Here is a 14,606-nt window from a genome sequence, read left to right on the forward strand (position 1 = left end):
CAATTGATTTTTGAAACATGTAATATTTACAAACCATGTAACTTTATCAATTATATATATGATGGTTGTGTTTGCTTTGATCTCTATTATGCAATTGTTGTGATACTATAAATGACGTCATCCACCCTCGGACGTTTCCGTCGTTTACTCGGTTCGGGGGTGTGACAAATAATATAAAGATAAGAGTGATATAAATGATATGGAGTGAAGAGTATTTTCCTTAGTATGTAACTATAATGATGATTATTTCTTTGGTATATGGTATAGAAGTTGTTATGTTATGATTTGACGTTGATGTGACAATATTTTTGGCGTGGTGGGAATGTGGTTATACCCACGATCTTAAGTTTCATTAAGTTTGGTCGATTAAGATTTCTATCTATATAGTTTTATGGTTTAAATAATATTAGTAATGGTGGGAATGTGGTTATACCCACGATCTTAAGTTTCATTAAGTTTGACCGATTAAGATTTCTGTCTATATAGTTTTATGGTTTAAGTAATATTAGTAATATTTGGCTGATTAAAGGTTATAATTATGTCAATATATTATATAAAAGACGTAAATCTGTAACGAGGAAAATCCTCGATAAGGATCTATATTCTTCATTAAGGATGAGGATGCCGATGCATATATATTCGTGATGTGGTTGACGACGAAGATAGGGATGGAGACCATATCCTTGTATCTCCGTCCCCTCGTTGCCATCTTTACTCACATAATTAAAACTTATTCAAAAAAAGTGTTTAGGAAACTCAAGTATTTTTTAAAATAGTCTTTTAATTACCTTCAAATAGGAGATTTTAAAAACCATGTAAAATTTGATTTTTTAGAACTTTTTTTTTTAGCTTTTTAACTATATAGCTGCTTCAAAGGGAGATTTTAAGTCAAATATTTTTTAATTTATTATTTTATTGATTTTTTCATCACAAAAAGATAATCTAAACATTTTTTTAAACTCATTTTGCATCACCATAAATGAATAAAAACTTTTGTCCAAATACTCTTTTAATGTTAAAAAAAATCATAAATACCCCTTAAAACCAAAAGACCATTTATGTAATTTACTATAATATTTGTTTTAGCACAAGGGTTTTTCTAATTTAATAATTTATCTTAATAGATATTGAAAAATATACTTTTTTTTAGACAAAATTGCAAAAATGGTCCCTGTGGTATGCATTATTTTGGGGTTTTAGTCAAAACCATGATTTTTTGGCTTCGTGGTCCTTTTGGACTAGTTTGCATGTGAAAATGGTCCCTCCGAAAATTGAAATGACTAAATTGCCCTCTTGATATATTTTTTATATTTTTTTCTATTTAATTTAATGTTTTATTAATAATAAAATGGGACCCACACCCCATTCTCTCTCTCTCCGTTTTGCCTCCAAGAAACTCTGTCGGAGGTGATGCGTTTTTCGGCCACCACCAAGGGCAACATACCCTTCCTTTCTCCTTCTTCAATCCCAGCTGCCAAACACCTCTGTAATTTTCAAGAAGCACCACCCAAACACCCCTGCCCCTTCGTGTTTAACTGTCGGCGGGAGGAGGAAAGTGATGGGTTTTGAGCATTCTAACACTTCCTAAGTGTACATGCAACCCTAATAACCTTGAATCTATGTTTTCTCTATATACATGCAAATTTCTTTTTCAAGGTTATTTCCTAACTAACATGGCATGGGGATTACATAAAACATAAAAACTAGTAGAAATACATACCTTGTTGTTGCTTGGGTTCCTTCAAGACTTTGTGAGCCTAGCACCCCAAATGTTGTGCCTCAAATGCTTCACACAACACCACAAGACTTGGAATAACTTGAGATAATACTTCTAGCACTCAAAATCGGTTATGCCCTCTCTAGTAACACTAGGTCCACTAGGTCACCATTTTGCTAGCCATAGGGTTCCTTTTATAGTGTTGTCACAATTAGGGTTTACACATGAATGCCCTTAATTGTCATGACTCTTGATTTCCCATGACCCATGGATTTGTAACTCCCATGGACTATCCATGGAGCTCCATTTGGTTACATCCATAACCCATAAACCATGGATCATTAATCCACCATAAAAGAATTGATGATTGTCATAATCAACCCTATATATTTAATTAGTCTCACTTTGATCACCAAATTAATCCTAGATTAATACTTGATCAATACTAATTAAATAATACTATTATTAATATATTAGAACTTATAATATATTAATAATCATAAGTGCCTTATTCTCTCATTTAGTCTATCCAAGTATTGCAATGCCATGCAACCCAAATGGACCATGCCGGGTCGGGTCAAGTACATACCAAATAAAGTTATGGACTTAGACACTATATCCAACAGTCTCCCACTTGGATAAGTCTAATAACTATATTTGCAAATATGACTTCAAAATCCGACTAGCAATCGTAGCTCTTTCAAAGTCTCTCGGAACTGAGATGATGATGATACGCCATTTAAGATAAGTGATCATATAATCCTCTGTTCTCATGATATCAGCCGGACAAACACATGGAAGATGGTCTTACTTATTGTCCAACATTTGTTTCTCGATCTCTGATTTGTTTCGACATAGAACTAAATTGAACACATCAATTAGGTTCTGACCGGGCCCGGTACATAGGTCAAAACCAAATCATCGAGGGGCCCAGATATCGCTTCTATTTCTAGAAGGAATATATAAACTTCGACTGATATGCTTGTACTAACTACTTGTTGAATTATTCACAAAGGCATGTTTTATAACATCGAGTTACCAATGCGTTTTCGTACAATCAATGAATAACCAACTCATAGTCAACAACTCATATCTCTAGGTTTGAAGATTTATATGATATTACCGTATCACGATCACTCGAGATAAATTCCATGAAGTGATGCAAGTGAGCGTGGGTTGGATCCAATACTCAGCCCTTATGAGTACTCATGAATGTTGTAGCAACCATTGCATTGTCCAAAGCACTTTTAGACAAATCATACAAGCCAAATTCATGACAGTCTTAAATCAATACTTACTTCCAAAGTTTGACTGACTGTGGATGGTTTGAATAATAACATAATTATTCTGGAAGTAAAAACATGCAAAATTGAAACATAGTAAACAATCAACACAAGATAGTAACACCTTACTCATAAATAAATAACAACTTTTATTTATCATCAAATGTCAATTACATTTTACAAGTTTCAGGAATCTAATTATTGAAACTAATATCATCCTTCAGCCCAATGCGCCTCGCATGCTGTAAATGCTTAACCCTGCTCAGTCCCTTCGTGAGGGGATCTGCCGGGTTCTCATCTGATGATACCCTCTTAGCCACGAGGAGTCCTTCTTCTATTCGATGTCTGATGAAATGGTATTTTCTGTCAATGTGCCTAGATCTCCCATGATCTCTTGGTTCCTTAGCCAAAGCAACCGCACTTTCGCTGTCACAGAAAATTTCCATTGGCTCTTTTATAGCTGGTACAACTCCAAGGTCTCCGATGAAGTTCTTTAGCCATATCGCCTCCTTAGCTGCTTCACTTGCTGCTATGTACTCTGATTCACAAGTAGAATCAGCTACTGTATCCTGCTTGGAACTTTTCCAAGTAATTGCCCCTCCATTTAGGATAAAGACCCAGCCCGACTGAGAGCGGAAATTATCCCTATCAGTCTGGAAGCTAGCATCGCTATATCCTTCCACTCTCAAGTCATCACTGCCTCCGAGGGTAAGGACCCAATCCTTAGTCCTCCGCAGATACTTGAGAATGTTCTTTACCGCTGTCCAGTGTGCCTTGCCAGGGTTCCCTTGATATCTACTGACCATGCTCAAAGCAAAGGCCACATCAGGGCGAGTACAAGTCATAGCATACATGATCGAGCCCACAGCGGAAGCATATGGTATATAACTCATCTCAGCTATCTCAGCCTCTGTACTCGGACTCTGAGTCTTACTTAGCTTGGCATTACTCTGGATTGGTAATTCTCCTTTCTTGGATTCTTGCATGCTGAACCTCTTCAGCACCTTATCCAAGTAAGTACTTTGACTAAGCCCAATTAGTCTCTTACTCCTATCTCTCAATATCCTTATCCCTAGGATATAGGCAGCTTCCCCAAGGTCCTTCATAGCGAAACACTTCCCAAGCCAGGACTTAACCTCCTGCAAGGTTTGGACGTCGTTTCCTATGAGAAGTATGTTGGATTAGTGTCTAAGACCGTAACCATATTTGGTAAGTACTTGACCCGATTGTGCATGGTCCTTTTGGGTTGCCTTCACCAAAGCAACTTGACTGGAGAAATAATAGAGAAAGAGGTTATTATGATTTATTAATATGTTATAAGAATAACATATTAAAGGAGAAATCATATTTGTTTAATTAATATTGGTCAATAATTAATTAAGAATTAATTTTGTGATCAAATGTAATTAATTAAACTAGAGGGGCTGAATTGTAATTATGTGATAGTTACAAAATAGGGTAAGGATTATCCCAAGGATAGGTTGGACGAATTTAAGGTGATAAGGCCTTAGAATTCGTCCATGATAAGGATTCAAGGCTTATCTTATGGGTTGCTTGGTGGGCAAGCAACTAGATAAGGATAAGGACTGAAACTCTAATCTTTACACCTATATAAACACCCATTTGGCTCATGAATTTGTATATACCTTCCCAAGGCTTCTTAGGGACGAATTTTTATACCTCTCCTCTCTCTCTATATCATCTCCAATTGCTTGTGGTGTTTGTGAGCCATTAGAGGCACTACACTTGTGGTGCTTGCTTTCAAGACTTATGGTTTTGAAGATTTAAGTTGTTATTACAATATAACAACAAGAGGTATGTAATCTAACCTTTTTGGTTAATTTCGAAAATAGTAAGCATCATTAGGGTTTTATTATGTGTTCATAATGTTGTATAACTAATAGTGATAACATAGATCCAACTCTAGGGTTGCATGCACACATAGGATTGTTTGTATAAAACCCATCAGTGGTATCAGAGACTTTGGTTAACTTGTTTTCAATTAGTATTATTCAATTGTATAAACTTGACATATTAGGGTTTATTGCCAATAAACCCTAGGAGGCTAGGATTTTCGAGATTAGGGTTTGCAAACCCTAATTTGCAAAAGTTTGAATAAGATTTTCAAACCCTTTCCTTAAACCTTTAAATTTCGAAATCTAGGGTTTGTCTTAATCCCTTGATTTTCGAAATTGGCCTCCTCCCCTAGATAAGATCCTAAATTTTAGGGATTTGGATTATCCTATATCTTGTAATTATCCTTTAATGGTTATATATGGTAATTAAAGATTTTGAATTATCCTATCCCATGATTTTCGAATTTTAGAAGGATTAAAAGGATTAGGATAAATTAATTGTTTAATTGGTAATTATCCTTCATGATTTAGATAATCCCTTATGATTTAATAATTTAAATTAATAGTTTAATTCAAGATAATTATTAAATCAAGAGTTTTAATATTTAAAATTTTAATTTAAATAGTATTAAATTTCGAAAATTTTAAAGTGAAATTAAAACCTAATTGTTTTGAAAAGTTTCAAAACTTGCCCTCAAGTTTTGGAATTTAAATTGTTTGATTAAAAGGTTTAATTTTGAAAAAGTCTAAATTCTAAAACCCTAATTTTGAAAAATTCATATTACACCCTTATGGTTTTATTAAATTAGTTAAGTGTATAACTAAAAGAGAGTTAATAAATCCATAATGATATGGTTTATATTTAATTAAATTAAAAGTGTAATTTATAAAATTAAACCACCTAGTATTTTAAAAGTGTAAAATACATCCTTATACTATATATATAACATTGAAAGTCTAATATTATATATGTATAACTAAAATGCTAGTCTTACCGTTAGTAGGCCTCATTCACAAAGCCGATCTATAAAGGGGGTATAAGGTTATGGCCTATAAAATGCCCGTTTAATGGGTGTCCACTCTCACCCACCGCTTCCTTGATTGGTGGAGGGTCGTTAGCCGAACGGGTAGGATAGGGCAAACCCTTTCCATTAAAAGTATAATGAAGTATAAAGTAACTAAATGTTTTTACAAAATTCCCAATCTTAGTTACTTTAGGCAAAAGTGAATTGATGCAATCCCATGAAATTACACTTTGTGCCCTTGCAAAGACGTTAGTGGAGCGCGTGTGGTTAACCGGCACACTAAATGGTTCTAAGCAAAGGTAGCAAAGGATGACTCATTGTTTGTCATAGTTCGGTGGAGCGTGTGTGGTTAACCGGCACATCGAATAGGTGACTGTAACATTGGGGGCACCATGTAAGTTTGCATGGTTATTCACACCCTGTTTTGTGATCCTCGGCATCCCAGTCACAAATCGAGGGGCATATCGAGATTTAAACATGCCATTGAAAAGTTCAATGAATCTCAAAAGATCTAGGAATTTTCAATAGATTTAAAACTTAAATTTCTTTTTCGTTTTTCAAGGTGGAAATTAGTGAATCGTCATTCACTTACCTTCAAATGTTCTGCAATTTGGGTTACGGCATCCCTCTCCCAAATTGTAGAGTATTGTGTTGGGTCCTAGCCTTAATATCTCATTTGGGTGATTTATTAAGGATTCAATCAATCAACTAACTTGAATTTTTTCTCCCGTTTTGTAGATGTCAAAGTATGACAACTATGGTCTTCCCAAATCCCGTGGAACAAGCTTTTCACATGAAAATGATATTCCATGATTCGTTCGGGGAACAAGAGATCATGCTTCACTTCCTCCTCCTATTATTCTCCCTAACCCACAAGTTCAAAAGATTGAAAAGTTCAAACTCACTCAAGTCCTTTTGGCAAGTAAACATGAAGAAGGAAAATCAGTGTGTGCACACGTCCTAGAGATGAAGTCACACATTGATAAGTTGAGAATGTTGGGATCGGTTGTCTGTGAGGAGCTGGCTGTTGACTGGGTCCTTTAGTCACTTCCTGAATCATGTAGTGAGTTCGTTAGAGAGTACTATATGATGCATCACAACGTGACCCTCATTGATCTCACCTATTTGCTTATAGCTGTTGAATCAACAATGATTTGGCATGCTGGTCAAGCAAATTTGTCTGGTGAGTCAAACTCCCAAACTGCAATGGGCACTGGCAACATCGGAAGTCTAGAAAGAACTAAGTCTATGATTGTCCGATGTGCTGTGCCAAAGGAGTCCATTTGATTTTATTGCCAAGAGAAGGGACATTGGAGACGAAGCTGCCCTAACTACCTGAGAAATCTAAGAGATGGGAGAGTCAAGATGCATGGCTCTACTTCAGGTAAAATCCATTAACTAACTCTTTTAAGTTCCTATTCTAGATTCTTAATACATAATGTGATAAGATTACATTTTGATGTTTTATAGGATCGAAGAAAAGAGAGGAAGCTTAAGGGAAGAAGTGAGCTGAATCTAATCGTGAAGAAATGGATTTCGATCGCATTGCTTGAAGATTAGAATTTTGAGCTACTACTTGGAGTTAGAATAGATTGCTATGAAATATGTATTAACATAGTTTTTCAATTAAATTGCATTGTAAGGACAAATTTTTCCGCAATAAAATAAATTTTGATTTTATATTATTTATTTATCCTTGCAATGGCGTGTATGAAAAAATTGATGTTTGTAAGTTTCTATTATTAGCAATAATGGATTTGATTCTTAATTGTATCATTTGTGGAAAGGTCAAGAATTTACCAAATAGGGAAAGTTTCTCATCGCCCAAGTTTCAATTGGATAGAAACTTGGAATCATACAACTTGATTGCATGATGAATGAGAAATTTCATATTTGGAAATTTAGACAAATTCTTTGACAAAGTGTCAAGTGTAGGACTAGGAGATCGAGTACACAAAGTTGTGTGTTGATCAAATCCACCACAAGAGTAACAAAGATATTCGTCATGATTTACTAAGGTTAAGTAAATATGATTATACTCATAAGATTAAGTGTAATTCTGAGTTGATTGAAAGAGCTTCAATCAATAGCAGAACGAATAAGAAGAATCAAGTAAGCAGAAAGATAAAAGTTTCTCTATTCTAAGAAGAAAGGAGAGTACCTTTTATTATGTTTTATGATAGGTCTTAATGATGAAGAACCATATCTCAATTAATCTTCTAAGTGAGTCTTAGTGCAATTGTATGTCTGAGAAGAGGAATCAAGAATTGAAGAAATGGTTAAATCAAGAAGTCAATCATACTTCGTTCCAAAAACAAGTCTTAGAGTTAAGATTGTGACATTGAGTGACAAGTCTTAAGAAGGTTTATAACATTCATCAAATGTGGAAAGTTGTGATGTCTTGGATAAGACAAAGACCAACTAGGACAAATTTTGTGAAGTGTTTTGTCTTGATAAAAGCTACACTAACTCTTGAATATTTGTTTGTCGAGAAATGTTTATTGACAAGAGAATCTTATATCTCAAGGAGTCAGTGGGAGTCTTAATGGTCTTGAAAGGTTTCAAGAACAAATCAAGAATAAACCTTATCATTCATCACTAGCACACGACTTGAGGTTTACAACCTATCGTGTTAACACTAATTTTATTTCTGTGCCATTCCAATCGAGTTAATTATGCATGTGAGTTCTACGAGTTCTCAATGGATTGTATAGGGGCAAGACACCTTGTTCAATGGAAAGTACATTGAAACGAAGGGGTGAGCTGCTCAATAACTTGGAAGTAATGGTGGGACCCTTGATGGCAAGAAATTAAGAAGAACAAGTTCTATCCATAAGAGTTTGGATTTGTCACTGACATTATCTTGTGATTATGGTTATGACGAATTCACATGGACGGGAATGTATACACCACAAAATCTAAGTGTCATAAGGTTTCTCTCATTCATGAAAATGGTTGTGAGGAAACGCTTTCACTAAGAGAGATTTTGAAGATAACATTATGTAATTTGGGTTTCTCAAATTCAACTATGATTACGGCATACCTCTTCATAGTTCCAATTGTGGGAAATGGCAAATGGGTCTGAACATTTTAGACTTGTTGATATGAGTCCTAGAATCGTTTAGACATATACATATGAGTTGTCCAAGGAAAAGTGTATGAGTTTGAGAAGCTTAGATAAAGTCTTATCAAAGCATCTAGTATTAGAAATATGAACTTAAGAAATTGTTTTCTAGAAGTTCAGCTAATTTCTGAATACATGTCGAAGCTAGTGGAAGCGTAAGTGTTATGCTGGTAAAGAAATAATCATCATGTAAGTGGGAGCATGATTATTATGGTAAGTATTGCCAGTTAGCAATATTAATTATAGAAAACAAGAGTTATACTTTGCAAAGTAGTAAGGGTTGAAAAGTTGTTTTGCTATAATTAAGGGAGAGAATATTGTGCTTCATTTCAAATCTAAAGTTTAGATTGAGAAATTTTAATAAATTTAGTCAAAGGATACATAGTGTCTTCTTAAACTTCGATTATGATTACGGTATCCCTCTTCATAGTTCGAATTGTAAGAACGTGACACATAAAATATTATGGCAGAAGATTGATAGAGTATCGTATCTTTATTATGCATCGTGTCCCATACGCTTCGGGTAAAGGATCGATTGCAATTGTAAGAACGTGACACATAAAATATTATGGCAGAAGATTGATAGAGTATCGTATCTTTATTATGCATCGTGTCCCATACGCTTCGGGTAAAGGATCGATTGCAATTGCTATAATATTTGACCATTCTAAAATTTTTCCAAATGTCTAGCGCATTAAGAGGGAAAAAGGACAAGAATCGGTTTTGACTAAGATAATTAAACAACTATCAAAGGACGACCCAAAAGTTCGCTGAGGATTGGTCGCTTGTAAGTAGTTGGAAGTATGGTATTGAATGGATCATATCGACATTATTATGAATAGATAAGATTCTATTAAGAATGAGTTATCATATGGTAAATATGGAAATGTTTCCATAATTGGGAGTTGGAAATTAAGAATTTACATGATTAGAAAATTTTATGCAAAAGGATGTTCAAAGGAATGTACTTTGAGTGAGAGACATCACATCTATAGAATTGTTCTGTAACAATTTTGATAGAGTACCTTGTGATTTCATTGGCCGAGTCTTTGTGATTTTTGTGCCGTGACTTCACAAGAGGATCATTGCATAAAATATTAGAATTTGACATATTCTAAAAGGTGGCAAGAATTTGGTATTCTTACACTAATTATAAGGATTGGGGATTGTGAAATGAGTTGCATTTGAAAAGTTTCAATTAATCTATTTCACAAAGTATGGACCATAGGAAACCAAAGTGTGCATGCTTTGAGCATGGGACAATTGTGGTTATGATTCGAGTTATAAAGTTGATTATCTGAAACATTAAACAATGAATAATGAGTAATCGATATGGTGATAAATGAAAGGTGTTTTATTTATACTCAAAGGTTTGAGACCATATAGGATTAGTATTATTCTTGTGTTTCTCTTTGCATGTTTTGACTTCCAGAATAATTGAGTTTATTAAGAATAATCGAATTAATCAAACGGTCTGCAGTCGTTCATATGTTGGAAGTAGGTATGAATGAAGACTGTCATGAATTGGTTTGTAGATTGTCTAAAGTGTATTAGACATAGCAAAGGTTTGCTGCAACGTTCATGAGTGCTTATGAATATGATTTTGAGCATTGGATTAAACCCACGCTCACTTGGATCGCTTCATGGATTTTATCACGAGCGATTGGTGAGACGATAATATCTTGTATTCTTGAAACCGAGATGTGTGAGTTGTATCTTGCGAATCGGTTACACATTGATAATATGTAAACGCACCAGTAACTTGGTGTTATAAAACTTATTGTTGTGTGTGATTTGGTGAGTGAGTGCAAGCAAACATTGAGTCGAAGTTTATCCGTTCCTTTTATCCAAAGTGGGATAAATGCGATATTTGTGGGCCCCTCGATGATTTAGTGATGACAAACGTAAATGCTCGGCCGGGCTAGGGCTAATTTGATTTGTTCAATTAGTCAGTCGTCGTAAATCGGAAATCGGGAAACAACACATAGACTGAGAGAATGATTTCAATCCATGTCTCACGTCTATACGATATCTAGAATGGAGGAATATATGATCCCTTATCTAAAGGACAGGTTACTGATAAGATCAGAGTTCGACAGCGTCTTTGAGAGCTATGATTGCTAATCGGGTAGTACTTACTATTATAGTTACTAGACTTATCCAAGTGGGAGACTGTTGGATTAGTGTCTAAGACCGTAACCATATTTGGTAAGTACTTGACCCGATTGTGCATGGTCCTTTTGGGTTGCCTTCACCAAAGCAACTTGACTGGAGAAATAATAGAGAAAGAGGTTATTATGATTTATTAATATGTTATAAGAATAACATATTAAAGGAGAAATCATATTTGTTTAATTAATATTGGTCAATAATTAATTAAGAATTAATTTTGTGATCAAATGTAATTAATTAAACTAGAGGGACTGAATTGTAATTATGTGATAGTTACAAAATAGGGTAAGGATTATCCCAAGGATAGGTTGGACGAATTTAAGGTGATAAGGCCTTAGAATTCGTCCATGATAAGGATTCAAGGCTTATCTTATGGGTTGCTTGGTGGGCAAGCAACTAGATAAGGATAAGGACTGAAACTCTAATCTTTACACCTATATAAACACCCATTTGGCTCATGAATTCGTATATACCTTCCCAAGGCTTCTTAGGGACGAATTTTTATACCTCTCCTCTCTCTCTATATCATCTCCAATTGCTTGTGGTGTTTGTGAGCCATTAGAGGCACTACACTTGTGGTGCTTGCTTTCAAGACTTATGGTTTTGAAGATTTAAGTTGTTATTACAATATAACAACAAGAGGTATGTAATCTAACCTTTTTGGTTAATTTCGAAAATAGTAAGCATCATTAGGGTTTTATTGTGTGTTCATAATGTTGTATAACTAATAGTGATAACATATATCCAACTCTAGGGTTGCATGCACACATAGGATTGTTTGTATAAAACCCATCAAAGTATGTCATCCACATACAACACCAAGAAGCTAACTATGCTCCCACTAGCCCTGACATACACACAAGACTCATCCTCACTCCTAGAAAAGCCAAACTCTTTGACTTTCTCATCAAAGCAAAGATTCCATCTGCGAGATGCTTGTTTCAATCCATAAATGGATTTATCAAGCTTACACACTCTATTAGGGTATCTTGTATCGACAAAACCCTCTGGTTGAGCCATGTAAACATCCTCAGCCAACTTTCCATTAAGGAAAGCGGTTTTGACATCCATTTGCCATATTTCATAATCATGAAATGCAGCTATGGCTAACAATACTCTAATAGACTTAATCTTAGCTACTGGTGAGAAGGTCTCATCATAGTCAACTCCCGGAGTTTGAGTAAAGCCCTTCGCAACCAGTCGCGCTTTGTAAGTATGTACCTTCCCATCCATGTTGGTCTTCTTCTTGAAGATCCATTTGCACCCAACTGTCTTACGACCTGGTACATTGTCAACCAAGTTCCAAACTTGATTGTCATACATGGACTGAATCTCGCTGTCCATAGCCTCCTTCCATTTAGCAGACTCAGGGCCTGCCATGGCTTCCCTGTAATTATTAGGTTCATCCAAATCTATTAGTGTACTATCACTAATAAATGTATCACCTTCAGTGGTGATGTGATAACCATAATAAAAATCAGGTGTGTTCCTCACCCTAGTGGAACGTCTTGGAGGTACAGACTCATCTATCGGATCAACAGGAGTTTCCTCCTCAGGTTGGTCGATAGCATTTGAGGTTCCTTCACCACTTGACTCTTGAAGCTCTTCAAGGTCAATTTGCCTCCCACTGTCCCCTTGGCTTATGAATTCTCTCTCACGAAAGACTCCTCTTCTTGCTACAAAAATCACATTATCACTGGGTCTGTAGAAGAGGTAACCAAAGGATCTTTGTGGGTAGCCGATGAAAATACACCTCTCACTTCGAGGTTCAAGCTTATCATGAGTCTCACGCCTCACGAAAGCTTCACAACCCGAAATCTTGATGTGGTCCAAATTGGGAACTTTCCCAGTCCACATCTCGTGAGGTGTTTTGGCAACCTTTTTAGTAGGGACTAGATTAAGGATATGGGCGGCAGTCTCTAAGGCATACCCCCAGAAAGAGATTGGTAACGAAGCTCGACTCATCATGGAACGAACCATATCCAACAAGGTTCGATTGCGCCTCTCAGCTACACCATTCAACTGTGGTGTTCTGGGAGGTGTCAATTGTGAGACAATCCCACATTCCTTAAGATAGTCAAGGAACTCAATGCTAAGATACTCTCCTCCCCGATCAGATCGGAGCATCTTGATGTTCCTGCCCAATTGATTCTCCACTTCCTGCTTAAACTCTTTGAACTTTTCAAAGGTTTCTGACTTATGCTTGATTAAGTAAATATATCCATATCTACTGTAATCATCAGTAAAAGTCACATAATAGCGATTAGCATCCCTTGTAGCAACTCTGAAGGGCCCACACACATCCGTGTGTACAAGGTCCAACAAACCTTCACCCCTATCACAAGTACCTGTGAAGGGTGACTTTGTCATTTTTCCAAGTAAACAAGACTCGCAACTATCATCTGACTTGAGGTCAAATGATTCCAAGACTCCAGCCTTTTGGAGTTGGCCTATGCGCTTCTTGTTAACATGTCCAAGACGACAATGCCACAAGGATGCTTTATCCAAGCTATCTGAAGAATCAATATACAACACATTATTTCCTAGATTGTCTACAACATTCACAGCTTCATATACACCATCACAAGGTAATGCTTTAAAGTAAAATACGTCATTGTAATAAACATTAATAGCACCATTTTTATTATCAAATGAAAATGAAAAACCTTGTTTGTACAAGCCATGAAAAGAAATAATATTTCTCGCCATTTCGGGCGAGTAACAACACTTATTCAAATCTAACATTAACCCATTATTAAGCAATAAAGAATAAACTCCTATATTGGTAACATGTGATGCTTTCCTGTTGCCCATGACTAAGTTTATCTTCCCGTGCTCCACTTGCTCACTTCTTCTTAGTGCCTGCAAATCAGTACAGATGTGAATACCACAACCTGTATCAAGCACCCAAGAATTAGCATTAGATGAGTTGTTAGACAATATTGTGTAAATACCTGTATGGGTGGGTTTAACCTTCCCATCCTTTAGATCTTGCAGATATTTAGGGCAGCTTCGCTTGAAGTGTCCCTTATCCTGGCAATAGAAGCACTGTGCTTCCTTTGGGTTTGAAGAAGGAGTAATGGGACCTTTCTTTGTCCCACTTGAAGAGGAACCATCAAGAGTCTTACCCTTGGTACCCTTCGAAGGGTTTTTCCTCTTCTTACCCTTTCCCTGCCCAATAGCCAGAACAGGGGCTGTTGAAGGAGTAGAAGTAGCAACCGCTTTCCCCTTAAGGCCATTTTCAGCTGTCCTTAAGAGTCCTTGAAGTTTGCTAAGTGTGACTTCCTCCTTGTTCATATGATAAGTCATACGAAACTGATCATAACTTGGAGGTAAGGAATGGAGAATGATGTCAATCGCCATTTCCTCAGGAAAGTCAACATTTAGCTTCAGCAACCGGCCAACGAACCTTTGCATCTTCTGCAAGTG

This window comes from Lactuca virosa, chromosome 1 (genome assembly GCF_052849685.1).
Source record: "Lactuca virosa cultivar CGN04683 chromosome 1, Lactuca_virosa_CGN04683_v6, whole genome shotgun sequence".
Taxonomy (NCBI): Eukaryota; Viridiplantae; Streptophyta; class Magnoliopsida; order Asterales; family Asteraceae; genus Lactuca; species Lactuca virosa.